Source organism: Pteronotus mesoamericanus, unplaced genomic scaffold (genome assembly GCF_021234165.1).
Source record: "Pteronotus mesoamericanus isolate MK-2021 breed Mesoamerican mustached bat unplaced genomic scaffold, CSHL_Meso_final scaffold_167, whole genome shotgun sequence".
In the NCBI taxonomy this organism is placed as follows: Eukaryota; Metazoa; Chordata; class Mammalia; order Chiroptera; family Mormoopidae; genus Pteronotus; species Pteronotus mesoamericanus.
In genome coordinates, this window is record NW_026555308.1 from 38,387,123 (window position 1) to 38,411,396 (window position 24,274).

Here is a 24,274-nt window from a genome sequence, read left to right on the forward strand (position 1 = left end):
AGCTAGGTAATAAGAGGTTCTTGGCATGAAGAATTACAGAATGCTAAGAATTATACTGAGACGAACCAAGTTAGGAAGACCCAGATTCTCTATTTAGTTTAATCTCAAACTCATTTTGGAATAAATAAAATGTGCCTATCATAATTCTTTAAGAGTTAAAAAGTATTACAAAACTTGTATTTAAGCAACATTTAAAGATCCTGACATAAAAAATGCACTATACAAAATAGGGCGGACTGGTTATAACACTGGCTAGCCGTGACAACATTGGAATTGACCAACAAAGGAAATCAAGGGACTCAGGTCTAGTCAATTCTCCAACGGCTAGAATCAATAATAAACCTGGTACAACCTACTGTCACCTGAGGAAGAAAGGAAGTCCTGGGAGGTGGGGGTCACTCACAAGTCTTTACGATTGAAAAGAATGAGCACTAGACTTTTATTTGGAGACTTGGGCCTTAATTTCAGGATTGATTGCAATTTAACCTTTTTGACCTTTCATTTTAATTCATTTTACCAACATGTAAAATGGACATTTACTACCTGGGATATGGTTACAATTAACAAAGGCAGGATGAAAAATAAAAAGTGCTATGTAAATATTAGTTATATTATGAAAATATATATATAACATAACTTCCTTATTAAGACTTAATGTTGATCTACTGTTATAAGACCCTGTGCCCACCACCAAAGGACCAATGGACAAGAGGCGAAGAAGTAATTCATCCTTTTGGAAATGACGGAGGAGGCATCTCAAAAATGAAGGAGAAATTTTTACATCATACCATTAATAAGTAGATCTGGAAATTTATAGCATATTAAAAACCATGTGACAGAGGTGGAATTATGACAGAATTTAATAATGTAAGCCCTAAAATTCTTCATTTCAAATAAAATTTTAACAGGTAATTTGGCACTAAAATAATAAAACAAAGTAAGATAAAAAGTAAATAACACAGAGATAGGTACACGCAGGTATGTTAAGACAGAGGTGGTATACTGCCTTACGCAATCACAAAAAGAGCCAGATGGGCAAGAGGAGCAGAAACTATTAAGAGTGTTCTTTAATAGAAGGAAAAGCATTCAACCCTTCTGATGGACAATTAAAACATTCTGTCATCTTCTTTTTTCCTTTCCAAAATGACAATCATTAAAGTCATTTCTGTTCTAGAAAGCAAATATTTTATATAATTTTACCAGAAAAATAAGCTGTTTCGTTGAGTAATACTTTACCTTATATGCTTTTAGGATATTGTGGCCATCCTTACCTAATTCAAAATTGCTTTAGGCAAAATTAGATAAATCATAAATTTACTTTGGAATGCCTTTTATACAATCACAAAATTTCAAATCAAATACAGCTTAAATGCAAGCCACTCAACATTTTAAAAAATCAAAATTTATAAAATGGTGAAAACCTCTGAATTTTTTATTTTACTGATAGTATACAAACATCCATATTTGTTTTTCTGTAGTAAAGATGCCCACTAAAGAGATCACCACCCTGTAGGAGTAGAGTAAATGAGAAGAAAGCAAAAGCACAGTTATATAGACATTTATACAAATGTTCACTGGAAAACAAATTTACAAGTATCCTAAGAAATTAATGCAAGGAGACAGAAACGTTTCAGGAAGGAAGGGGATACTCAATTAGAATTAACTGTGGAAGACTCATTATTACTAATTTAAGAAGTTTGGGATCACTTTTTAAAAAATGTTACATGTGGAGCTGCTTTTACTGTTTTGTTTTAATAAATGAAAAAAAGAGATGTATTTGTAAGCACCTTTAGATGGTAATGAATAAGAGAAAAATACCAACAGAAAGTGAAGAAACCAAAAGAATCAATCATAAAAGACTATTTTGCTCAACTGCACACAAATAAATTTGAAAACCTAAATAAAATAGTTTACTAGAAAATGTAATTTATCAAAACTGACCTCCCCCCAAGATGAAAAATTTGCAGCAGCAATCACTGTTAAAAAATTAATATCATTTAACATATTAATAGACCTACATAGAGAAAAAATACGATTACACCAAAGATAAGATGTTTTATAAATTCAATGCCTATTCTTTTTGAAAAGTGAACAGAAAAGAACACTTCTTTAACATGATATATATCAGCCCCAAAGTCAGCACCATACTAAATATGGAAAAACTAGATGTATTCCTAAAGCCAGGGAATGCCCATGTTTATCACTCTATTTCTTATAACATTAGTCAACACAATTAAAGAATGAAATTAGAAAGGAATACTATTGGCAGATGATATAATTATGTACATGGAATATCCAAAAGAACCAACTAAATATTATAATAAGATAATTTAGTAATGTACTACAGCACAAAATATACAGAAATGTTTCCTTTATATGTACAAAGAGAAACCAGATAGAAGATGAAATGAAAGATCTCTTTTATTGTTTACGAAAATAGTAAAATACTTAGGCATAAATTGAACAAAGTGTCCAAAACATATATGAGGAAAACTATAAAAACACTTCTGAATGATACTGAGATAGGCTTCAACAAAAGGAAAGATATACCTTGTGCTTGGACAGGAAGATTCAGTATCATAAAGATGATGTTTCTCCCTAAGTTAATTTATAAATTTCACATAGTTCCAATAAATTACTATATAAAGTTTGTTTCTATTTTGTTTTCTGCAGCTAGACATTTGAAAAAAAAAAACCAAAACTAAACTAACAAGCAAAAAATAGGAGAGCAGGAGGAGTAGACCTACCACTTATTAAAATATTACACAAAGCCCTTTTAAGTAAAACAGTATGTAGTTAACTGTATCATACCAGTACGTTAATTTCTTAGTTTTAATAATTATACTATAGCTATGTACGATGTTAACATTAGGGAAAGCTGAGTGAAGGGTGTACAGGAACTTTCTGTACTATTTTCTAACTATTTTTTAAGTCCTAATTTATTTAAAAATAAAAGATTTTATAAAGCTATGATACAGACATATGAATAGATCAACCACTGAAACACAGTAAAATAAATAGAATATACGCCCTTTCAAGGAGGGTATTATGGAACAACAGACATTTCACTTTTAATAAGTATAAGGCGCATGGAGGGCCAACTGGAGTTCTCTGAAGTGATAATGTATGTTACTAAACTAGGAGTAACAGAATGGGTTCTTAGGGTGCTTCGAACAAATAAGGACATTTTTAATTTGTGTAAAAGCATAACTTCTTTTAAATAAATAGGATGTGTCCGTGCAGAATACTCCACTGGCATTAGAAAGAACAATGTTAATTAAAAAAAAGAAAGTAAAACAGGAACAACAAAAAGGAGTGTGCTGATCACTATGTCTCATATGTTCCATCCTGTTCTATAAAAATAAAAGGATTGTATAAGAATAAAAAAGTCTTTGAAAGGATATTAAAAAAATATAGTTATTGCCTCTGGAAAAAAGGTCTGAGTTCTGCTGAGAAGAAGCTTTCCTTTTCATTGTATACCCCTTTGTAGAGTTTGAAGATCAAAGCACAATGTTGGTTCTTTGGGCTCTGGCTGCTTAGCTCACTTACAGAGCTGTCTCCATAAGCCAAGGCTGCAGGTTTGATCCCCAGTGACAGCACAGAAAAGAATCAACAAATAAATGCATAAATAAGTAGAACAACAAATTGATGTTTCTTTCTCTCCCCCTGCCCCCTTCTCCTCTCTCTGTAAAAATAAATAATAAAATAAAAAATAAATTTAAATAAAAAGTTGGTTCTTTGAAACAGCTTATTCATATGATTAGAGAGAGAGGAGTCCAAACATATAAAATGAACAAAATTCTATGGTGGGGATAGAGGAGGAACTGATTCAAGAAGAAATAAAAAGCTTTAACAGTTTTATAACTATTGAAAAATTGGAGCAGTAAGTATTTTTCCTCTCCTCCTCCCAACACTAAACAAATAAAACCCACAGGACCCAAATGGTTTTACAGACATATAAACTTCTACCAAAGTTTAGTTAACAAATCATACCAATTTTATACAAACTTTTCCAAGAATAGAAATATAGGAAATAGAGTCCCAATGCATTTTATGATTCCAATATAATTGCAATATAAAGGTCAAAGGTAGTGCGAAAAAGCATGATTATAGACTAGTATCATTCATAAATACTGAAACAAAAATCCTAAACAACATATCAAGAAACAATACAATTGTGTACAGTAAAGAAACTATAGCAGTCAAGCTGAGTTTATCCAGGAATGCAAGGATAGTTTAACATTAGATCCTTTATGTGTCATGCACTGCATTAAAACATTAAAGGAGAAAAACCTTATAATCATCTCCACAGATAAAGAAAAAACATTTGACAAAAGTCCTCTGTTCAAGATAAAAACTCTTAATAAAGTAGAAATAGAAGGGAAACTGGCAAAAACCTACAGTAAACAACACTCAACAGTGAAATGTTAGAGGCATTCTTTTAAACATCAGAAACAAGTAAAGATGTCTACCATTGCCACTTCTACTCAACACAATCCTGGATATGCTAATTAGCATAGTCAATGTTTAAAAAAGAAAGAATAATAATTGGAAAGGAAGAAACAGGAAAATCTTAAATATGAAAATTTATCAAGTTTGTGAGATAAAAAAATCATAATACAAAAAATCTTTTAATTTGAAGCAGAAATGCATCTTATGCATTTTTAATTCTCTTTATTTAACAACCAGGTCCTTATCTTCCCATTCTATGCCTCTTTCCCTTTTCTACTAAGAAACCATTGGTGGTGATATTCAGTCTCCTGTCTGCTTTATGCTCCTCTCCCCTCCCTTCCCCTGCCCGCCTTCCCCTGCCTTCCCCTGTCTTCCTTTTCCTACATTCTGTAAAGGGCTATATACATTGGCTGGATTCCATCCAAGACCATCCTAAGTGAAGGTAACTCCAAGAGGGCTACCAAAATGATCTGGGGCAGGGGTTGGCAAACATTTTCTGCAAGAGTCAGATGATAAATAAGGCTTTGTGGGCCATATGATTTCTGTTAAAACTACTTGACTTTGTCGCTGGAGCACAAAAGCAGCCACAGACAATATGCAAAAAAATGGGCATGCCCTCTTCCAATAATGCTTACTTTACATAAACACTGGCAGTTTGCAGACCCCTAGCCCAAAGCATGAATTCTCAGTTCTGGTTTTCAAACATCCCAAAGTAGCCCAAATAATTTCAAAGGCTATTGAGAAATTCTCAATATTAGTATTTTACTTTTAAATAATATGATGTAATCTGCTATGTTTGAAAGAACAGAGAACTAGGAAGTTTTAAGATCCTTAATTGTTTTTCAGCAATCATTTTTATTTTCCAAGATTTGTTCAACTTCCAGAAATTTGCTGCAATCTCAATGTGGCTTCCTCTCACCCTATGGAAACGTAAGTACATATCTTTTTAAAACATTTTTTTACTATCACTTCAATGGAATTTTAGGAGAAAGAGGTGGTAAATGTGAGTGACTAAATCACTAGCTTGCATCAGAAATTGTTTATACATTAAAATGTTAAATTCATACAGATTTTAATTTTTGTATATGGTATGAGTGTAGCAGTTAACTTTATTGCCTTCCACATGGATAACCAAGTACGTTAGCATTATTTATTAAACAAACCATTACTTTTCCACTGAATGGAAATGCATCTCTTATCATATGCCACATTCTCATGTATACTTAGAACTCTAACTATGTTACATTTATATTAATTTGAGACAGATTACACTTTTATGATACTAAATCTTATCTCTCTTCTGTGTTATGAATAATTAAGGGCCTTCAATGAGATTTTCCAGTTTTTTTCCAGAAAAGGTCCCACACCTTTTGTATTACATTTATTTCTGTTGTTTGCTGTTGTTTGATTCATTGTGGATAAAACACCATTCCATACCAGATACTGTTATTACTGTCACTTATCAAATTATCCTATGAATTCTAATAGTTTTTCTTGTGGATTTTCCGGATATGCAATCACATTAATCCATCATTAAAGATAATTTTGTCCCTTCTTTCCCAATATTTATACCTCATTTCTTTTTCTTGTCTTATTGTTAGCTTAAAACTTCAAAGTAATTTGAACAATAGTGATTTTATTCCTGATTTTAATAGGAATGGTTTAACAGTCTATTTCAGTAACTATTTTTAACATGTTTAGGTATTTTCCTTTTATTTTAAATTTCTTCATAGGAGTGGCTTCTAAATACTTTTTTTTTTTTACAACACCTTCTGATATAACATATAACCATACAGTTTTTTCTTTTATTTGTTGATGCTGTCAATTATAAGATTCTCTCATTTGCAGGATTTCCATTCCTGCAACAAACCCTACTTTGTTCATATTTTATTATTTTACTAGTTTGTTCATTTTTCAATATTTCACATGGACTTTTTAAATGAGAAATCAATATATATTTTTAAATTTTTATACTATTTTAAAATAGTATTTTGAACTAAGCTTATGCTAAATTTATAAAACGACTTGGTAGGTTCCTCACCTTAATCTTATATGGTTTAGAATAGTTTGAATAATAATTTACCTATTCTTTGGAAATCAGCTAGAATTCAGATCAGAAGGTACCCTTTTAGAAGATTTTTAAGTATTTTGAAATTTCTTACATGGTTAGATGTGTTTTCCTGTATCAATGTGATTAATAGTTCACCAGTAAATTATCCATTCCCTCTAGTTTTCCAAGTGTATTACTATAGAATTGGATATATTCTCTTATTTTAAAATTCATTTCCTCTCCCATTCATGCTTTTGTTTTGTCTTTTGCTCTCTTAATCAGGTTTTGTAGCGTTTTATCTATTTTATTGGTTTTTAACAAAAAAATTAACTTTTGGTGATATCCTTTCTACTACTTTGTTTTCTATTTCTGCATTTATCTTTACTGATTATATCCTCTTATTTTCCATTGGTTAATTTTGTTCTTTATTAACTATTCTCTAATCACTCCATTTTACTTTGGTGAGTTTTGTTTCCCCACTTTTAAGACAAAGTGTACAGATGCTAATACTTAGTAATGCTATTTACTAATATGTAATTCCCATAAAGTTTTGCTCAGTGGCAGCCACGAAAAGATAAGTACATGCAAGAATAAACAGAAACAGTGCTTTATCAGCCATGGAGGGCAGAGAACAGAACATGAGGACACAAATTCAGAGTATGTCCAAGATGACTTTCCCATTAAAAAAGTAAGATGATGGATTTTCTCTCATGGCTATACAATTTAACAAATATTTGAAAACTTATTATTCATAAGACACCATGCAAATATTATAAAGAGGTTTTGTGGGTTGGACTGTGTTCCCCAAAGAGACAGGTTGAGTCACAGGTAGCTAGCTAATCCCTGGTCCCTGTGAACTAGACCTTTTTAGGACACAGAATCTTTGTAGATATAATGAAGTTAAAATGAGGTCTAACTGGATTTCAATAGGCTCTAAATCCAGTGACTAGTATTCTTTAAAGAAGGCCATGTGAAGAAATGGACAGAGAAATAGCAGGAAAATGTCATGTGACAATGGAGGCAAAATGCCCAAAACTGCCAGCAGCCACCAGAAGTTAGGGATGGAGGCAAGGAAAAGAATCTCCCTCAGCATCCCCAGAAGGAACCAACCTTGCTGACACCCTGACTTCAGAGTTTAACCTCCAGAACTGTGAGATAACAGGTTTCTATAATTTTAAGCCACCAGTCTGTGGTACTTTGTCGCAACAGCCCTACAAAACTAATAGAAGGGGAAAAGATAAGCTGACATGTTCCTTGTGCTTAAGTATCTTCTTATTTAGAAAAGGAGCAATATTCCAATAGAAAGGGTAAATAGAATCAGTATACAAATATATCAGATGTTTATGTCCCATCTTACATTCTCTGGCTCATTTTAACTCTAGTCACTGCTGCACAATCAGCTCAAAAGCAGATGTAAAGTGAAAGCACATTAGCTGCACCTGGTATCTTCTGCTTTGTCTTAGGGCATCTGCGACACCCTAAGACATTTCTTTTCTTCCTGTACAACCTTTCTTCCTGTACAACCTACAAAAGAGTAAATGCCTGATGGGACTTGACTAAAGGAGAAGGGTTACTAGTATATATAATTCTTTCCCTTGAGTGGAAAATTCTATATGGTTCCTCAGAAGGTCCTCGGAGATCAAGCCACAGTTGTCCAAAGTGATGACCAGCTTGGGACACAGGCTTATATTGGCTGTCCTTCATCACTATTTAACTCTTTCTAGGCCTCTACTCCTAGGTCACTTCAGAAAAAAGAATTTCACACAAGACCTTGATTGGCTCAAGCTCTGACAGGAAACCCCAGGCTAAGATACAAATTACTTACAATTCAAAGTTAAACTTGGGTTCAAAAGCATTGAGAGAGTGCTGTGGCAATCACACCTGGCTGAGAAAATTAAGGAAAGTGTTCAAAATGTAAAAGCCATTTAGGAAGGGACTTGAGAGGCAGTATGATGCAACAAACATAAATGTGAGAGGACAGTATTCCACATGAAGGGAACAAAATGATTAAAGCTCCAACTGGAAAAATGATATATATTTGGGAGAACAGACAACAATGTAATTTAGCTGAAACATAGTGTGGAGGAATCAAGGAAAAGAGGGAGATAAGAGCATAAATATGGACTGGAACCAAATCGTGGCTACGTTGCCTCACAGTATAAGGAAGAAGAGGTTTGGATAGAGTATCTACAAAAATAGTGTGATAACAGAGGTACAAGACCATGTTGCTTTAACATTTCTCAGTTTCTGTTATAGATTATGTCAGAAGTAGCTCATAAACTGACATAAATTAAGTGATGATATGACCAAGAGTCTAAAAATAGCTAGTGGAAAATATATTTCAATACTCTTCAATAAATATTTGCTTACCATTTTAGTGACCAATATACACTATACCATAGTTTAAACAAATCTGGTAAATGAAAGTCTGTATTTACCCAAAAGTAACATTCATTTCACGAAAAAAATCCAACACTTCAGCTTAAAAAAAAAAAAAGCACCAAAAAACTATGCGTATAACTGTAGTAGAGAGAATAATGGCTCTATAAAATGTCCATGTCCTAATCCCTGAATGTGTTAGTTTACATGGCTAAAGAAATTTTACAGATGTGATTAATTAAGGTTCCCGATATTGGGAAATTTTCCTTACTATATAGCTTGACATAATCTGATCACAAGGGTTGTAATAAAACAAAGGCAGGAGGGTTGGAGTCAGAGAATATGTGACAACATAGGCAGAGGGTCTGAGTCAGAGAGAGACTTATTATGCTGCTGGCACTGAAGACGGAGGAAGGGGCCATGAGCCAAGGAGTGCAGGTGGCTGCTAGAAACTGGGAAAAAGCAAGGAAATACATTCTCCCCAACAGCCACCAGAGGAAGTGCATCACTGCTACTACCTTAATTTTGGTCCAGTGAAAATCATTTCAGACTTATGAACTCCAGGACTGTATGTTAATAAATTTGTGTTGTTTTAAACCACTAAAGTTTGTGGTAATTTGTTACAACAGCAACAGGAACAAATGCCCTATGATCCAGTGATCTCTCTCCTAAGGACAAATTCCAGTGAAATCTTCTCATTGGTCCATGCAGGAATCTTAAAGAAATTATACCCATAATTGTGGAACTTAATTGGTATCTCTTGCGTTGCTGGGTTTAGTTACTTCTAATAAAGAGAATATGATAGAAGTGATGGTGTGTTACTCCTGAGACTAGGTCATAAATGGCTTCTTTCTTGCTCTTTCTCTCTATGATCACTGGAGGAAGCCAGCTGCCATGTCAGTAAGATACTCAGGCAGTCCAGTGGAGAAAGTCAGAGCAAGAAACTGAGGCCTCTTGCCAGTAACCAAGAGAAAAAAACTGTGTAAGTGAGCCATCTTGGAAGTGGATCCTCCAGCCTAGTCAAGCATTCAGATGACTGTGGCCCTGGCTGAGAGATAGCAACTTCAGGAGAGATTCTGAGCCAGACCACTCAGCTAAGGCATTCCTGAACTTCTGCACCATGGAAACTTTAAAATAATAAATATTTATTGTTTAAGCCACTAAGATCTGGGGTAATTTGTTATAGAGTCATACCTCAGTACTTGACAGCTTCAGAACTCGTCAAACCCTGTACTTGTTGCATTTTGACAAGAAAAAAATGTTTCAGCACTCAGTGCTTGCTCAGGATTTGTTGCGCTTGCTAGTACTTGTATGAGTCATGACACCGCACACAAGAGAAAATGCTTCACCATTCAGTACTTGTCAGTTTCAGCACTTGTCACGAGATCCAGAACAAATTAATACTGAATACTGAGGTACTACTGTATAATGATATCTAAATACTCTATTGAGTAGTCATGTATGAGAGTCTAACATAGCAGTGTTTTGTGGCATAAGAGATTTGACAAGAGCCTAGAACCTTCACTAGAGGAATAGTGATGGATATTACAGAACCCTATACAGCAGAGTGAGAACAACAAACTAGATTGTCATAAAGTAAAATAGATGCAAAAAACACTACTGAGTTCAAAATGGTGAAAAATTATATAAATTAAAAATATAAATTTGGGTACATATCTCTAAGAGGTGAAAGCAGGGACTCAAACAGCATGTTCACAGCAGAATTATTCACAATAGCCAAAAGTTAGAAGCAACCCAAGTGTCTGTCGACAGGTAAATAGATAAACAATGCAATATATACACACACTGGGATATTACTCAGCCTTAAAGAGGAAGGAAATTCTGACACATGGTACAACATAGAGGACCTGATGATAATCTAAGGTGTAATAAGACAGTCACAAAAAGGCTAATATTGTATGATTCTTCTTATATGAGGTTCCTAGGGAAGTCAAATTCACAGAGAGAGAAGTAGAATGGCGGTTTGCCAGGGTGTAGAGGTAGTGAAAAACAGAGTTACTGTTTATGGGTAGAGTTTCAGTTGGGGAAGATGAAAAAGTTCTGGGGACGAATGGTGGTACATTCAACAATATGAAAGTACTTAATGACATAAACACATATACTTTTTAATGGTTAAGATGGTAAATTTAATATATGTATATTTTACCACAATAAAAAACTTATTAAGTATAAAAAAAAGACACACAATATGATGCCAAATATTTCACAAGAATTAACACATATTTAAGAACACATTTGAATGAGTGCTTGTAAGGGAAGTAGGAGTAGAGTATGGGAATAAAGGGAAGAATACTTGCCTTTCATGGACTGATTATGTCATGATTTGATTTACAAAAACAATTCCTGAGAACCTATCTATTACATAACATATGAGATGCCACCTGTACCTAAATAGGGGCTGGTATACCTTTCTAACAGTTGACCCTACAGAAATCAAGAACCGCAGATTACTGACTATTAAAACCAGAAGATCTAGAAATCACTTCATCTAACCTTCTCATTTTACATTCAAGACACTTAATACTTCAAAAGTAATTTACTTTTCAGAATTATCCAGGATTCCTAAAAGAGTTTACGAGGCACTGTGTTTCAAAGTACAAACCACACTATATTCTTTAAATTAGAAGATATTTTAGATGATATAAACCTTTAAATATCCTAGAAGTAGCCAAAGCAATCAGTGTTTAGCTAGTAAATAACATTTCACATAGTTCTATTATAAGGAAGGTCAAAATTAAAGAGAACATTTAACATGAAAAGATTGGTTAAATTATGTGAAATTAGTAAGAGTAAAAATAGAGAAAAATAGTAAAATAAAAATCCACAAAACAATTTATGCAAAAAAGCACCAATAATTAGCGTTGATTCAGTTCATAGGCATATGGAAATAATTTTGAATTCCTTAATAGCTCAATTCTGACCCTATCAATTAACAATGACTGCTAAAGTGAACAGTTCTGAATAATTTCAAAGACTGCTAAAGCCAATAGTTCAGTCTCATATTAGGTAGTTCATACTATAAGGGGGAAAAAAAAATCCAACTTTTCTTATTTTAGTTCTTATTTAATTCTTAAAAATACCTCAAACTAATGCTGTTTTTTATTTATAAGTGTGCATATGATGAATAAGATGATCTAACAAAAGTATGCTTATGAATATCATTATGAAAACTGCTGTCTCTCCATTTGTTTGGCTACCAGGTATTTTACAAAGCATTCTTAATAGGGTGGTTAAAAACTCATAACCAAGTTAATATTTCTTTTTCACTTGACAATTTGTGAATGATTTATATTGTTGTTCAATACTATTTTGTATGTTATTTAGTAAGAGACAGTATTTAAAAGTCATACAGAGTTAACATGAAATAGATGATTTAAGTTTCTTACATCCTATACAATAAATGACTTGGATAAAATCACAACAAACCTAATTAGAAATACTCTAACATTTAAAATGAAAATAATGCACCACTGAGCTGTTTAAATAGTAAAATGAGATAATTTATGTAAAAGAAAGAATCATAAACTCTCAAAGAATATACTAACCAGGTTTCAAAGAATAGAATTGTATTTCATTTGGAATTTTAATGCAACATCTTTAATTCTAGCTATGGTTTCCATCACATTTTAAAAAGAGATCTTAGGGACTATCAACCCTGCAATACATAATAAATAATTCTTAAAGCAGAAATATTTTTCTTTTGCTTTTATTTATCATTGAAAAGTTTATGGTTTTATGTATTCAAGACCAAGTTCTTATTATCTTTAAAAAAATCACTGAAACAAAATTATAGGTTCTCTCAAGGCTTTCTATTATTAGGTAAGCACTATTTAAGAGATACTGTCACAGATCCTGGAGGGCTTTACAAAGCCACTGCCATCCATCCTGTTCAGGGAATAGGGAGGTGTGGCAGGCTGGCTACCATAAATCTTTATAAAGATAATCCACTTAAAACCACATCAATCCAAAAACATGTTTTTAGACATTTAAGTAAAGGAAAAAAAAAATTAAGTACAATGAAAACATGTTATATCAAGAGTATGAGTATTCACTAAACAGAAATACATGAAAAGAAAAGCCATTGTGCCTTAATTTAAAATATTTGCTAGTAGACTTTATTCAATGATCTCTAAAAGTGACCAAAAAGTAATAGAAAATTATTTAATAAATACAGGTCTTAAATATTAATCCTATGAAAATTTACCACTATAATATTTCACAAAAAATTGACATAATAAACTGATTTACTCTTGAATAACCTATATAAATGACATAAAGGGATACTAACAAAGGAAAAGATCCACTGCTTCATATATAATTTAAGATTTCCTATAAGATTTATGTTAGAGCTAAGAATTTGAGCATCTCCTTTGAGATGTAGAATCAAAAGTGATACATTCCACTGTGAAAACATTCATATCCTCATATTTTCCCTACTTAAAAAAAAAATCAAGTAATTTTTTTCTCCTATTCACGTTGCAATTATAAACTATGGCTTCTTGTCATGGACTTCTACCACCAGCACTGCTGCACAGTTTCTTATTCCTCTGCAGTTGTCTTTTCAGCCTAACAGGAAGAAAAGCACTGCTGCAGTCATCTGCAAAAGCCACTATCACTGTGCCTTGTAACTAACAAAGACGCTGGTATCTTTTTCTGCCACCCTATTCACATGGAGTTGGTTCATTTAGATGTTATGCAAAAGCATGCACTTCTGGTGACCAAAATTTCACCACTCAACCAAAACCATCCTCAAACGCTGCAATCCCTGCTTTCTCGTCTTCCTTTAGTCCTAAGTAGCCCTTTCCACTAGTTCACATCAGCCATCAGCAGCAGCTTTGTATCCCCCTCTTTTGGCTACCACTGCATGTGTCCCCGGAAAAGAAGCCTTTCAATGGGTTAGAGCTTTTGCTCTTGGTCATGAATATGCTCCATTCTTTGTTGTCCTCTATCCGTTTCCTTAGATACTGTTATTCCACTCTACTTTGTCAACAGGCATTATAAAAACAAAAACCACCTTTTAGCTTCAAAAATAGCTCTTTCTCACTAGCCTCCCTTTAACACTCCGACCCCTCCCCCCTTCTTCCTCTTCTGTCAAAAACCCAGGATCAGAAGCACAGGAAATCCATCTCCTGTGCTGCAGTAGAAGGGGGGAGGGAGGGAGACGCCCCTGCCTCCACGTTTGGCATGTGGCAGTGAACCCTGTGCCAAAGAAAAACCACCAGTTTTCAGACAGTCTGAGGAAAAATAGTTTCCCCCTCCCTCTGCAGCAAGCCTGGCCATTGTGGCTCCAGCACCTACCCCATTTCCGAGCCCGGCAGCACCTCCATTCCGTCTCCAGTGACACTGAGGCGGGCTGCGCCAATATAGCCACATGTCGGTCACGTGTGCCCGTGCCCAGCCAATGAGAGGGTCGCCGAGGGGAATGGGGAGCGCCCTGGTCCGCATCCAGAGGATTACACAGCTGCTTCACGCTCTGCTTCTCAACCCGCAGCCCGCACTCCGCACAGGGCAGCAGGACACACGGTCCCGCCCTGCTGCACACGCAACTGAGCCTTAACTTGCACTAAGGCTGGTGGGTACGCCCTCATCACCTCAACCCCCAGGCAACCCACCTAAGCTTAAGGAAGCTGACATGCATAATAGGAAGGGGTGGGGGAGATCCACATGGCAGAAAGGTTAGCCTGAGATGCCTGAGGTGGTGGTGGGGGTAATAAATTACATCTCATTCGTTAATTTTTACATGTTTGCAGCATAGATAAAAAGAATGTATTATAACGAAAAAATTACATTAAAAATCACTGATTTGCTAGGTAAATCCCTCAAACTATGTTCGAATTAAAAATAGTTACCAGAAGAGCTAGGATGGCAGCATAGCCAAATCATGGAGTCAGTGTCTCAGTTGAATCTTTGCTCCTTCCATTTACTAGTGATTTCAGTCACTTACAGGCATAGTGCTTCAATTTCCTCTACACAAACAGGCAGAGAAGTATGGAATAGAGGTATATATATTAAGCAGTATTTATAGTAGCCCCTGACACAGTAAGTGCTGTTGGCTACGATGAATCCAAGACTTAAATTTAATATTTTAATGCAAATTCTACGTTTCATTTAAGTAACCATGTAAAGTTTAAATTATCAATTTTTATCAATTAGAAAAAATCCAAACTATCAAAAATTCAAAGCGGTTTTAAATTCTGGTTTAAATAGGGGGAAAATCAGTTTCCACAATCTATTTCAAATTTATATGGATACTTGACATCAGGTCTTTAAATGAAATATATTAACTATAATCTTTTTTTAATTTTTAAAATTAATAGCATGAAAAGAAGCAAGCTATTAAACAACTGTGGACGAAAACGGAGCCACAAACTTAGGGAGGATTGGATGGTGGGCCTTACGTGAAACTCAGCAGCCAAAAGTAACTACATAGAATGGTCTGAACATAAACATTTACTAAAAGCAGTTCATGGACAGTAGTCTCATCCCAGGCTTACATCCTCCTTGACTAAGGTCAATCTTTGTCATAAGTGAGCCTATTTTTTTTTTAAATTTAGATAATATACCTTTGAAAGGCCAAAGTACTCTTTTCTAGACCTCTCAAGTCATAACCACCAGAATCTGAGACCACAGAGCTGCTCTTTGTTATCTTCCCCCAGTACCACCTCTCGGTGCTGTAAATGTTAATTATTAGCAATCTTGTACCCACCAATGTAAAAGAAGTATGCGTTTCTCCATTTTGCCTTTTTGTCCAATCCTGGACATTGCCTCCAGCTCCGCCTGCGTTGCTTTCGTTGGTCCCCGTAATCCACCACCATTGGATTTCATGTAACCCTCCTTCCATCTCCTTTTCTTCTGCTGTATAAAATAAGCTGCCCAAATAGCCATTCTACGAAGCATTTTCTCAATCCATTGAGATTTTGCTTACCAGCAACTATCATCAGTTTGGCTCTAATAAACATAAAAATTCTCTACAGGCCTGGTAAGATTTTCCTTTTGTTGACACAGCATATTTGAAGCAATTCCAATTTATTAAAAATTGTTTAAATTAGAAAAGTAATAGACATACAGCATACAGCATAATGCTCATAGGTATATAGGTAACAGGTGTTCTCAAGTAGTTATCCTTGGAAGGTGGAATTATGGAGTGATTTCTGCTTTTCCATTATGTTTTTGAATATTTTTTCTTTGTGTTATAATGCCTGATACATAACAAATACTCTGTAAGTGTTGCATTAACAAATGAACTGACCACATATTACAGTAATTAGGAAAATTATATATTAAATGTTTAAATATGTTTAGACACAATTTCCCTTCATGTTTAAAATGAAGGAAACATATGAATCAATTTGGTTCTATCTTAAATATATCTCATGTGTCAGGATGACTTAGTTTTACAAAAGGCTTTCAAGATCCTCTTACTCAAAGTGCATGATTCATTAAACAGGGCTTAATTATTTATATAGTCATTGACTATTTGTGACAAATTCAGACAGACAATTTCTCATAAAGCCTAGAAAAAGTACCCTTTCCTTTCTGGAAAGAAAAAGTACCCTTCAAAACAAAGACTACATTTTAGAAGCTCCTAAAAATAGCTTCTTAGTACCCTAAGAAACAATTCTCTTACTCTTGACTCAGACTATGATCCAAGCTATTATCTAGTAAACCAGTTTGTAGCCAAAATATTTGTCTAGGTTTTTACTACATTTATTGTAGAATTTAACTTAGTGAGTCAAGTGACAAAATTTTGAAGAAACCTATGACCATTACATTTCTTTAATCACTATGATTAAAATCCAAAAATAAGCCAATCTAAAAACTTTACATTTTACAATGCTGCCAACTGAATTATTCAGTAAGATTTTCAAACTAGTTTCCTCAGGGATTCTGAAAAGCGTTGATTTGAATTTTATTTTAAAAATATATTTTGCTATTTTTAAAACTTTAATTTGTGCTACTAGGTTTCTACATATTACAGAATAAAGCTCCTGCCATCCCTATTTAATTAAAAGATTGTATTACCATACACACTACATATACAGTAAGATTAAAAATATTTTCTGATCATAATTAAATACAGAAATAAATTGTAAGACAGTGTGGACAAACATGCCCCTGATTTCAAGTACCTGTGGTTCCTTATGATTACCTTGACTGTTTTTAGTATATGTTCATAAGTAAATGTATAAATATGAATATACAGCTCACCTTAAAAAATACTTCTGCAGCTTAAAAATTTTAATGGCTATATACGGTTTAATGGAATTCTCAATGCCTTAAATCCATTTTAACATAGACATATTTGGCCTAATTTAAGACAATTTTAAAAACTGAGAATATGAGCAACAATATTAGCCAGTATAAAATGAGTTAAAATTAGTGCTCCTTTCATTTGTCTTGAATCTTGTGCTTTGTCAACACTCACTTAACTCTTTACTGTAGACCTCAGATACAGAATACATTTATGCCTACAAAGAGACCAACAAAAATTTTTTCTTTAAAAACAATAATTATGCACTGAAAAAATATATGCTAATGTAAATCTTAGTTCTCCAGGCACTAAGTCATCAAATAAAGCTCAGATTCATTTACAAACCTTCTAGTCTTTAGGGTTCTACTGGGTTATGGTATGATGAAAAAGCGTAAGAGAGTAAAATGGGTCAGATTTTCAAGGCCAAACTGGTTGGGAAGACCAGTTCTCCCATCGTTTTTATATTTCACATGGAAAATGGGAAAGAGCTAAAATGTTGCAATGACAATGGGATTTTCAGTGATGTATAAATTTGGGATTTTTAGTGATGTATAAACTAAGTGGGAGGTATACTCAAATCTACAAGCAAGATTTACCTGTGTGTTTGCGTTACCTCCAGGGACAAAAGTTACTCAAAAGAAATATTTCTAGCACTAATAATAGAATCTTAATTAATTTTTCTCCCTCTAATGTTTCTCGTCTCTAATCGGGAAACACCAAAATAGTTTTTTGCACCCCTGCTCAAGGACATTTCATAGCTGTCCACTGCTGGACACTGGAATTAAGAGAGCCTGTAGTTTAACAATGGAGGACCTGAATGGCATGCCAATTAGTCTTCCTACATGTATTAAGCTTCCTATGGCTGCCATAACAAGTAACCACAAATTTAGCAGTTTAAAACAACAAAATTAAATATTTTACAGTTTTCTCATTCAGAAGTACAAAATAGGTCTCAAAGAGCTAAAATCTAGGTATCTAAAGGGTTGCCTGCCTTTCTGGAGGCTCTGAAGAAGAATCTGTTTTCTAGCCCCTCCCAGCTTCTAGATATCAACTACATTCCTTCATTAAAAACCTTCCTCCAGCTGCAAAGCTTTATGAGCAATGGTGGATTTAGTCCTCCTCAATATGCAGCACTCTGACCTTGCTTCTATCATCATTTCTTTCTTTGACTCTTCCATTCTTCTGCCTTCCTACTCCACTTTTAAAGATTCACTTTAAAGAAGGTTACTTTGGTGTACCTAAATGATCCAAGATAATCTCCCTATTTTCAGTTTACCTCACTAACAACCTTAACTCCATCTGCAACTTTAATTCCCCTTTGTTACATAGTCTAATATATTCACAGGTTTGGGGGATTAGGAAATGGACATTCTTGGGGAGCCACTATCCTGCCCACCACAATATAGTTTTGTCTTCAACTACTTCAGTACTTGCATCTTAATAATAGTCCAATCAAACTAAACAATTAGCCATTGCTAAAACTCATCTTAAAAATAGAGCTTTCTGATTTTACTCTAGTGTGATCCTAGAACAAATTAAGCCTGAAATATCACTGAAGGCAAAAATGACAAAAGAGTCCCATTTTGGACACATCATGAGAAGGCAGGGTTCTCTGTTAAAGACAATAATGCTAGGAAGAGAAGGCAGCCGGAAAAGAGGAAGACCAAACATGAGATGGACTGAGTCCATAAAAGAAGCCATAGGCCTGAGTCTGCAGGAGCTGAGCAGGGCTGTTGAGGACACGGCATTGTGGACACAGCTCATTCATAGGGTCTCCAGGAGTCAGAGCCAACTCAGCAAGCACATAACACACAAATTAATGTCATAGAGTAGAAGGTTCCAGCATATGGAAAGTAAAGACTTAGGTTCAAAGTTCTGAATATTTCATTTTATAGATCTATGACTCTGGATATGTCGCTCAACTATTTAAGACTTGGCTACTCTTTCATCTGTAAAATGAGAATAACTGTTAGCTTACTTTATTTAAAAGGATCAAATTTGTCATAGTGAACAAACTATAATTGATAAACTGTGAAACACTTTTTTAAACTAACATATTAATTGTTCTGTTGGTACAAATCCAAGGTTCAGCTTTAACACACATTTCTATGAAGTAATCTACCGTCACACTTAGAATCAATTCACTGTCTTCACTCCATTGTTCCCGCCACTATTTTATATCCCCTTCCCCACTCTTGACTGTAAGAATATTGAAGGAAGAATCCCACCTGATTTTACCTTGTATGTCTCATGGTGTATGTCATAATGTTTTGTACATCAAATATTAGTTTGGGAATGACAAAATTAATATCCAAAGGTCATGCATTGTACATGCCCTCATGAAATAATAGTACAGCAAATGCTGAATAATGAATCTGATAGCAAAATATAACTTTTGACAGAGGAAATGAAATGCTTCAGATAAAAGCCTTGGACCCTGTAGGTGAAAATAAAAAATGCAACATAGCCTTGGGATGAAGTTTCTGAGATTATATAGCTGCACAGTAGAATCACTTTACGAGCTGAGGAGTTTTTTTAAAAAACCATTAAGTCAGAATCTCTAAGGCTGAAGCCCAGACATTGGTATACAGTGCTAGGATTGAGAAGCACTAAGCACCATACATAATGGACAACTGAGAAAGCATAGCCTCTTCAATAAATTGTGTTGGGACACTGGACAGACACATACAAACAAATGAAACTAGACCCCTAGCTTACACAACGCACAAAAACAACTCCAAATATATTAAAGACCTAAATTTAAGACCTGAAATCATAAAACTCCTAGAAGAAAACATGGTGAGTAGCCTCCTTGGCATTGATGTTGCCAATGATTTTTTGGATTTGATGCCAAAACAAAGCCAACAAAAGCAAAAATTAACAAGTGGGACTACATTAAACCAAAGAGCTTCCAAACAGCAAAAGAAACCATTAACAAAATGAAAAGCCAACTTACTGAATGGGAGAAAATATCTGCAAATCATATATCTGCTGAGGAATCAATATAGCCAAAATATATAAAGAACTCACTTAACTCAACAGCCAAAAAGGTTTTAAAAATCTGGTTAAAAAATGGGCAGAGGAACTGAAGAGATATTTTTCCAAAGACATCCAAATGTCCAACATGCACACAAAAAGGTGCTTGACGTCACTATCACGTAAATGCACATCAAAACCACAATGATAAATGGCTGGCATCAAAAAGACAAGAGATAACAAATATTGGGGACAATATGGTAAAATGGGAATCCTTGTGCACTGTTGGTGGGGATGTAAATTGGAGCAACCACGATGGGAGACAGAATGGAAATTTCTCAAGAAATTGAAAACAGAAGTACCACATGGTCCAAAACTTCCACTTCTGGGGATATGGAAAAGGTTTCTGAATCCCATGCTCATTGCAGCATTATTCATAATAACCCTAAGAAAAAAGGGAACCCTATCATTTGCAGTTTACATGGATGGACCTTGAGGGCATTACATTAAGTAAAATAAGCCAGACAGAAAAAGACAAATACTGCATCGTATCACTTATATGCAGAATCTAAATAAATAAAAAGTTAATTTAAACAAACAAAAATAATGCCACAGAAGACAATTATATCAGGTTGGCCAAAAAGTTTGTTTGGTTTTCTCCATAAGATGGCTCTAATAGTGCTTAGTTGTCTTTAACTTCATTTGAAACAATTTTGTTAGGTTATATTGTGACAGCTGTCAGATCAGCTTGCATTTTTAAAAAATACTTATCAAAACTGGTTTATTTTTGTGCAGCAATTTTAATATTGAAAATGAAAAAAATAAGCAACACTTTCAGCATATTATGCTTTGTTACTTTAAGAAATGTAAAAATGCAACTGAAATGAAGAAAACTGATTTGTGGAATGTATGAAGGTGCTGTGATCGAATGTGAAACTTTATAAAACTGGTTTGTAAAGTTTTGTGCTGCAGATTTCTTGCTGGACGATACTCCACAGTTAGGCAGACCAGTCGAAGTTGATTAATGTCTAATCGCGACATTAATTGAGAACAATCATCATTATACCACATGGGAGATGGCCTACATATTCAAAATATCCAAATCAATACAGTTATTGGTGAAAACCAGTAACTTTAATTGGTTCTCATTAAAAGACCAATGACAAATGTGTCTTTTATTTAATGGAAAAAAACTATATGGACTTTTTTGCCAACCAAACATGATATATAATTATATAATTCATGTGATATTAGCTGAAAATGCAGAATATATACTTTATGATATGGAATAGCTTGCTTTTTAAAAAAGTGAATTATACATGGGCACAGGGGAGACCAGAAAAGAGATAACCAAAATAGCAAGTGTCCATCCTGGGTGTGGGATTACAGAAATTTAAGCTTTTCTGAATTTTATGAAATTTCCATAATCTATCACAAATTATTCTTGTGTTTTTTCAAAAGTTAAGTACTTCTAAGTTGGGCACAATTTGAAATCATAATATTTGAACAAGAGAGAACTTAATATTTATTCCTCATGTAACCTGTGGCCAAAGGCAAATTCAGACTTTGTAGGGGCCAGGAGCATGTATGTATATATGGAGTCTTCCTTTAGGAAAATTAATCAAAAGTGCTAGAGCTGCTGCAAACAGGCCTAGGAAAGGCCCATGCAATAAGGTGCATTAAACTTCGTTAGTTTCACAATAAACCTCCTTCTAAATCAGCAGCAGAGATTACGTTAGGCAAATATATATAGTATCATCGAACCCTAATGAAACTTCTGTAGAGATTTAAAAAAAAAAAGGTTACTACACACACACGCACAGAATGAACACTAAAGAAAACTTAAAACTCGGCCAATCCATACACCAATGAAGTGGCAGTCTGACTCTTAAACCAATGATGATCAAACTGCCTGACCCTCCCGGTCTCATGAGCACCTCCCTACACTAAGTTAGCACTAAGTATGTTATCTCCAAGAACAGCATGACCTCTTCAAAGCCTCATGCCTCAAAAAGTTACTTGTTCAATTCCAGTCAAGATGGAGGCATAGGAAGACACACTTTTCCTCCTTGCACAACCACAAAAAGAATTACAACTAAATCTCAAAACAAATTAACACCCAGAACTGTCAGAAATCAAACTGTAAGGAAGTCCGACAACCTAGGATTTAAGGAAGCCACATTCATCCAAATGGGTAGGAGGGGAAGAAATGCAGAGATAGGGTGGAAAGGCAAGGAGACACAGTGTGGTGTGGAGAGTCAGTGGCAGCTGTGGAATGGGCATGGGTGGTCCTACATTAAACTGTGGTGGATAAAAATCGGGAGGGATACCTTGGAAGCAAGCGATCCCAGCCTCAGGCCAGACCACATAGCCCAGGGTTCCAGAGTTGGGAAGATAAATCCCGTAACTTCTGGATGTAAAAACTAGTGGGTGTTGGGAAGGCAGAAGAAATTGCTAGATTTTCAGGAAACTCTGCTAAAAAGGTCCACGTGGTTTTGAAACATAGGCAAACCCACCTACGCTAGGATTTAGCACCAGCGCAACAGCAGGAAGGGCACCAGTTGCATATGGGGAGTGCGTGAAGTGGCTGGAAATGGGGCAAGTGCCGGCAAACCCCCAGAAGGGAGGGTGGCACAGTCCTCTCCTCTGAGTCCTCCCCCACACACAGAACCACAAAGCAGTGAAGTGGGTTGCTCCACCCTGGCGATTAGCTAAGGCTCTGCTCCCACACAATTTACAGGTGGTGTTTGTAGGGAGTGAAAGCACCTCTATGTAATATAGAAAAAAAGCAGGGAAGCTGTGTAATTGAGGAGACAAAGAAATATGGCCCAATGAAAGAACAGAACAAAATCCCAGGAAAAGAACTAAATGAAATGGAAATAGCCAATCCATCAGATGTACACTTCAAAATACTGGTGATCAAGAGGCTCAAAGAACTCATTGAGTACAGCAACAAGATAAAGGAAGAAATGAAGGTTACACTAAGCACAAGAAAGAAAAATCTATAGGAAACCAACTGGGAAGGAAAGGAAGCCAGGATTCAAATCAACAATTTGGAACATAAGGAAGAAATAAACATTCCACTGGAACAGAAAGAAGAAACAAGCATTCAACAAAATGAGGATAGTGTAAAGAAGACTCTGGGACATCTCCAAATATGCCAACACTCGAATCATACGGATGCCAGAAGAGGAGGAGGAAGAGCAAAAAATTAAAAACTTATATGAAAAAATAATGAAAGAAAACTTCCGCATTTGGTGAAGGAAACAGACATACAAATCCAGGGAGCACAGAGTCCCAAACAAACTGGACCCAAAGAGGACCACACCAACACACAGCATAATTAAAATGCCAAATGTTAAAGATAAAGAGAGAATCTTAAAAGCAGCAAGAGAAAAGCAGAAAGGTACCTAGAAAGGAGTTCCCGTAAGATTATCAGCTGACTTCTCAAAAGAAACTTTGCAGGCTAGAAGGGACTGGCAAGAAATATTCAAAGTGATGAAAAGCAAGAACCTACAAGCAAGATTCCTCTATCCAGCAGAGCTATCATTTGGAATGGAAGTGCTTCCCAGACAAGGCAAAGCTAAAGGAGTTCATCATCACCAAGCCATCATTACTTTGTTAAAGGGACTCACTTAAGAAAAAGAAGATCAAAACTATGAACATTAAATTGCAACAAATGCACAACTATCAACAACTGAATCTAAAAAAACAAGCTAAGAGAACAACCAGACCCAGAACAGAATCATAGATATGGAGGTCATTTGGAGGGTTATCAGCTGGGAGGGCTGGAAGGGGGAGAATGGGGGAAAAGGTGCAGGGGTTAAATAGCAAAATTGGTAGGTACAAAAGAGACATGGGAAAGTTAATAACAGTATAGATAATGAAGATGCCAAAGAACTTATATGCACGACTCAAGGACATGAACTAAGGGGGGACTGCTGGAGGGAAGGGTGGGACCAGGCAGACGGGGACAAAGGCGGAAAACTCAGGACAACTGTAAAAATGTAATCAACAAAATACATTTTAAAAGAAGTTACTTGTTAATTACCACCATCCTGATGATTACAGATACAGTAGTAGATGCTCAATAAATATTTATTGAAGGAAAGCATTATTAATAATCAGAATAAGTGAAAATAAAA

At 35.0% G+C, this 24,274-nt stretch overlaps 1 protein-coding gene across 8 annotated transcripts in view; it reads right to left on the reverse strand.

Moving 5' to 3' along the window:
* APC (APC regulator of WNT signaling pathway) overlaps positions 1-24,274 on the reverse strand; it is a 144,629-nt gene that overhangs the window by 89,261 nt on the left and 31,094 nt on the right. The gene's annotated exons all lie outside the window — the stretch shown is intronic.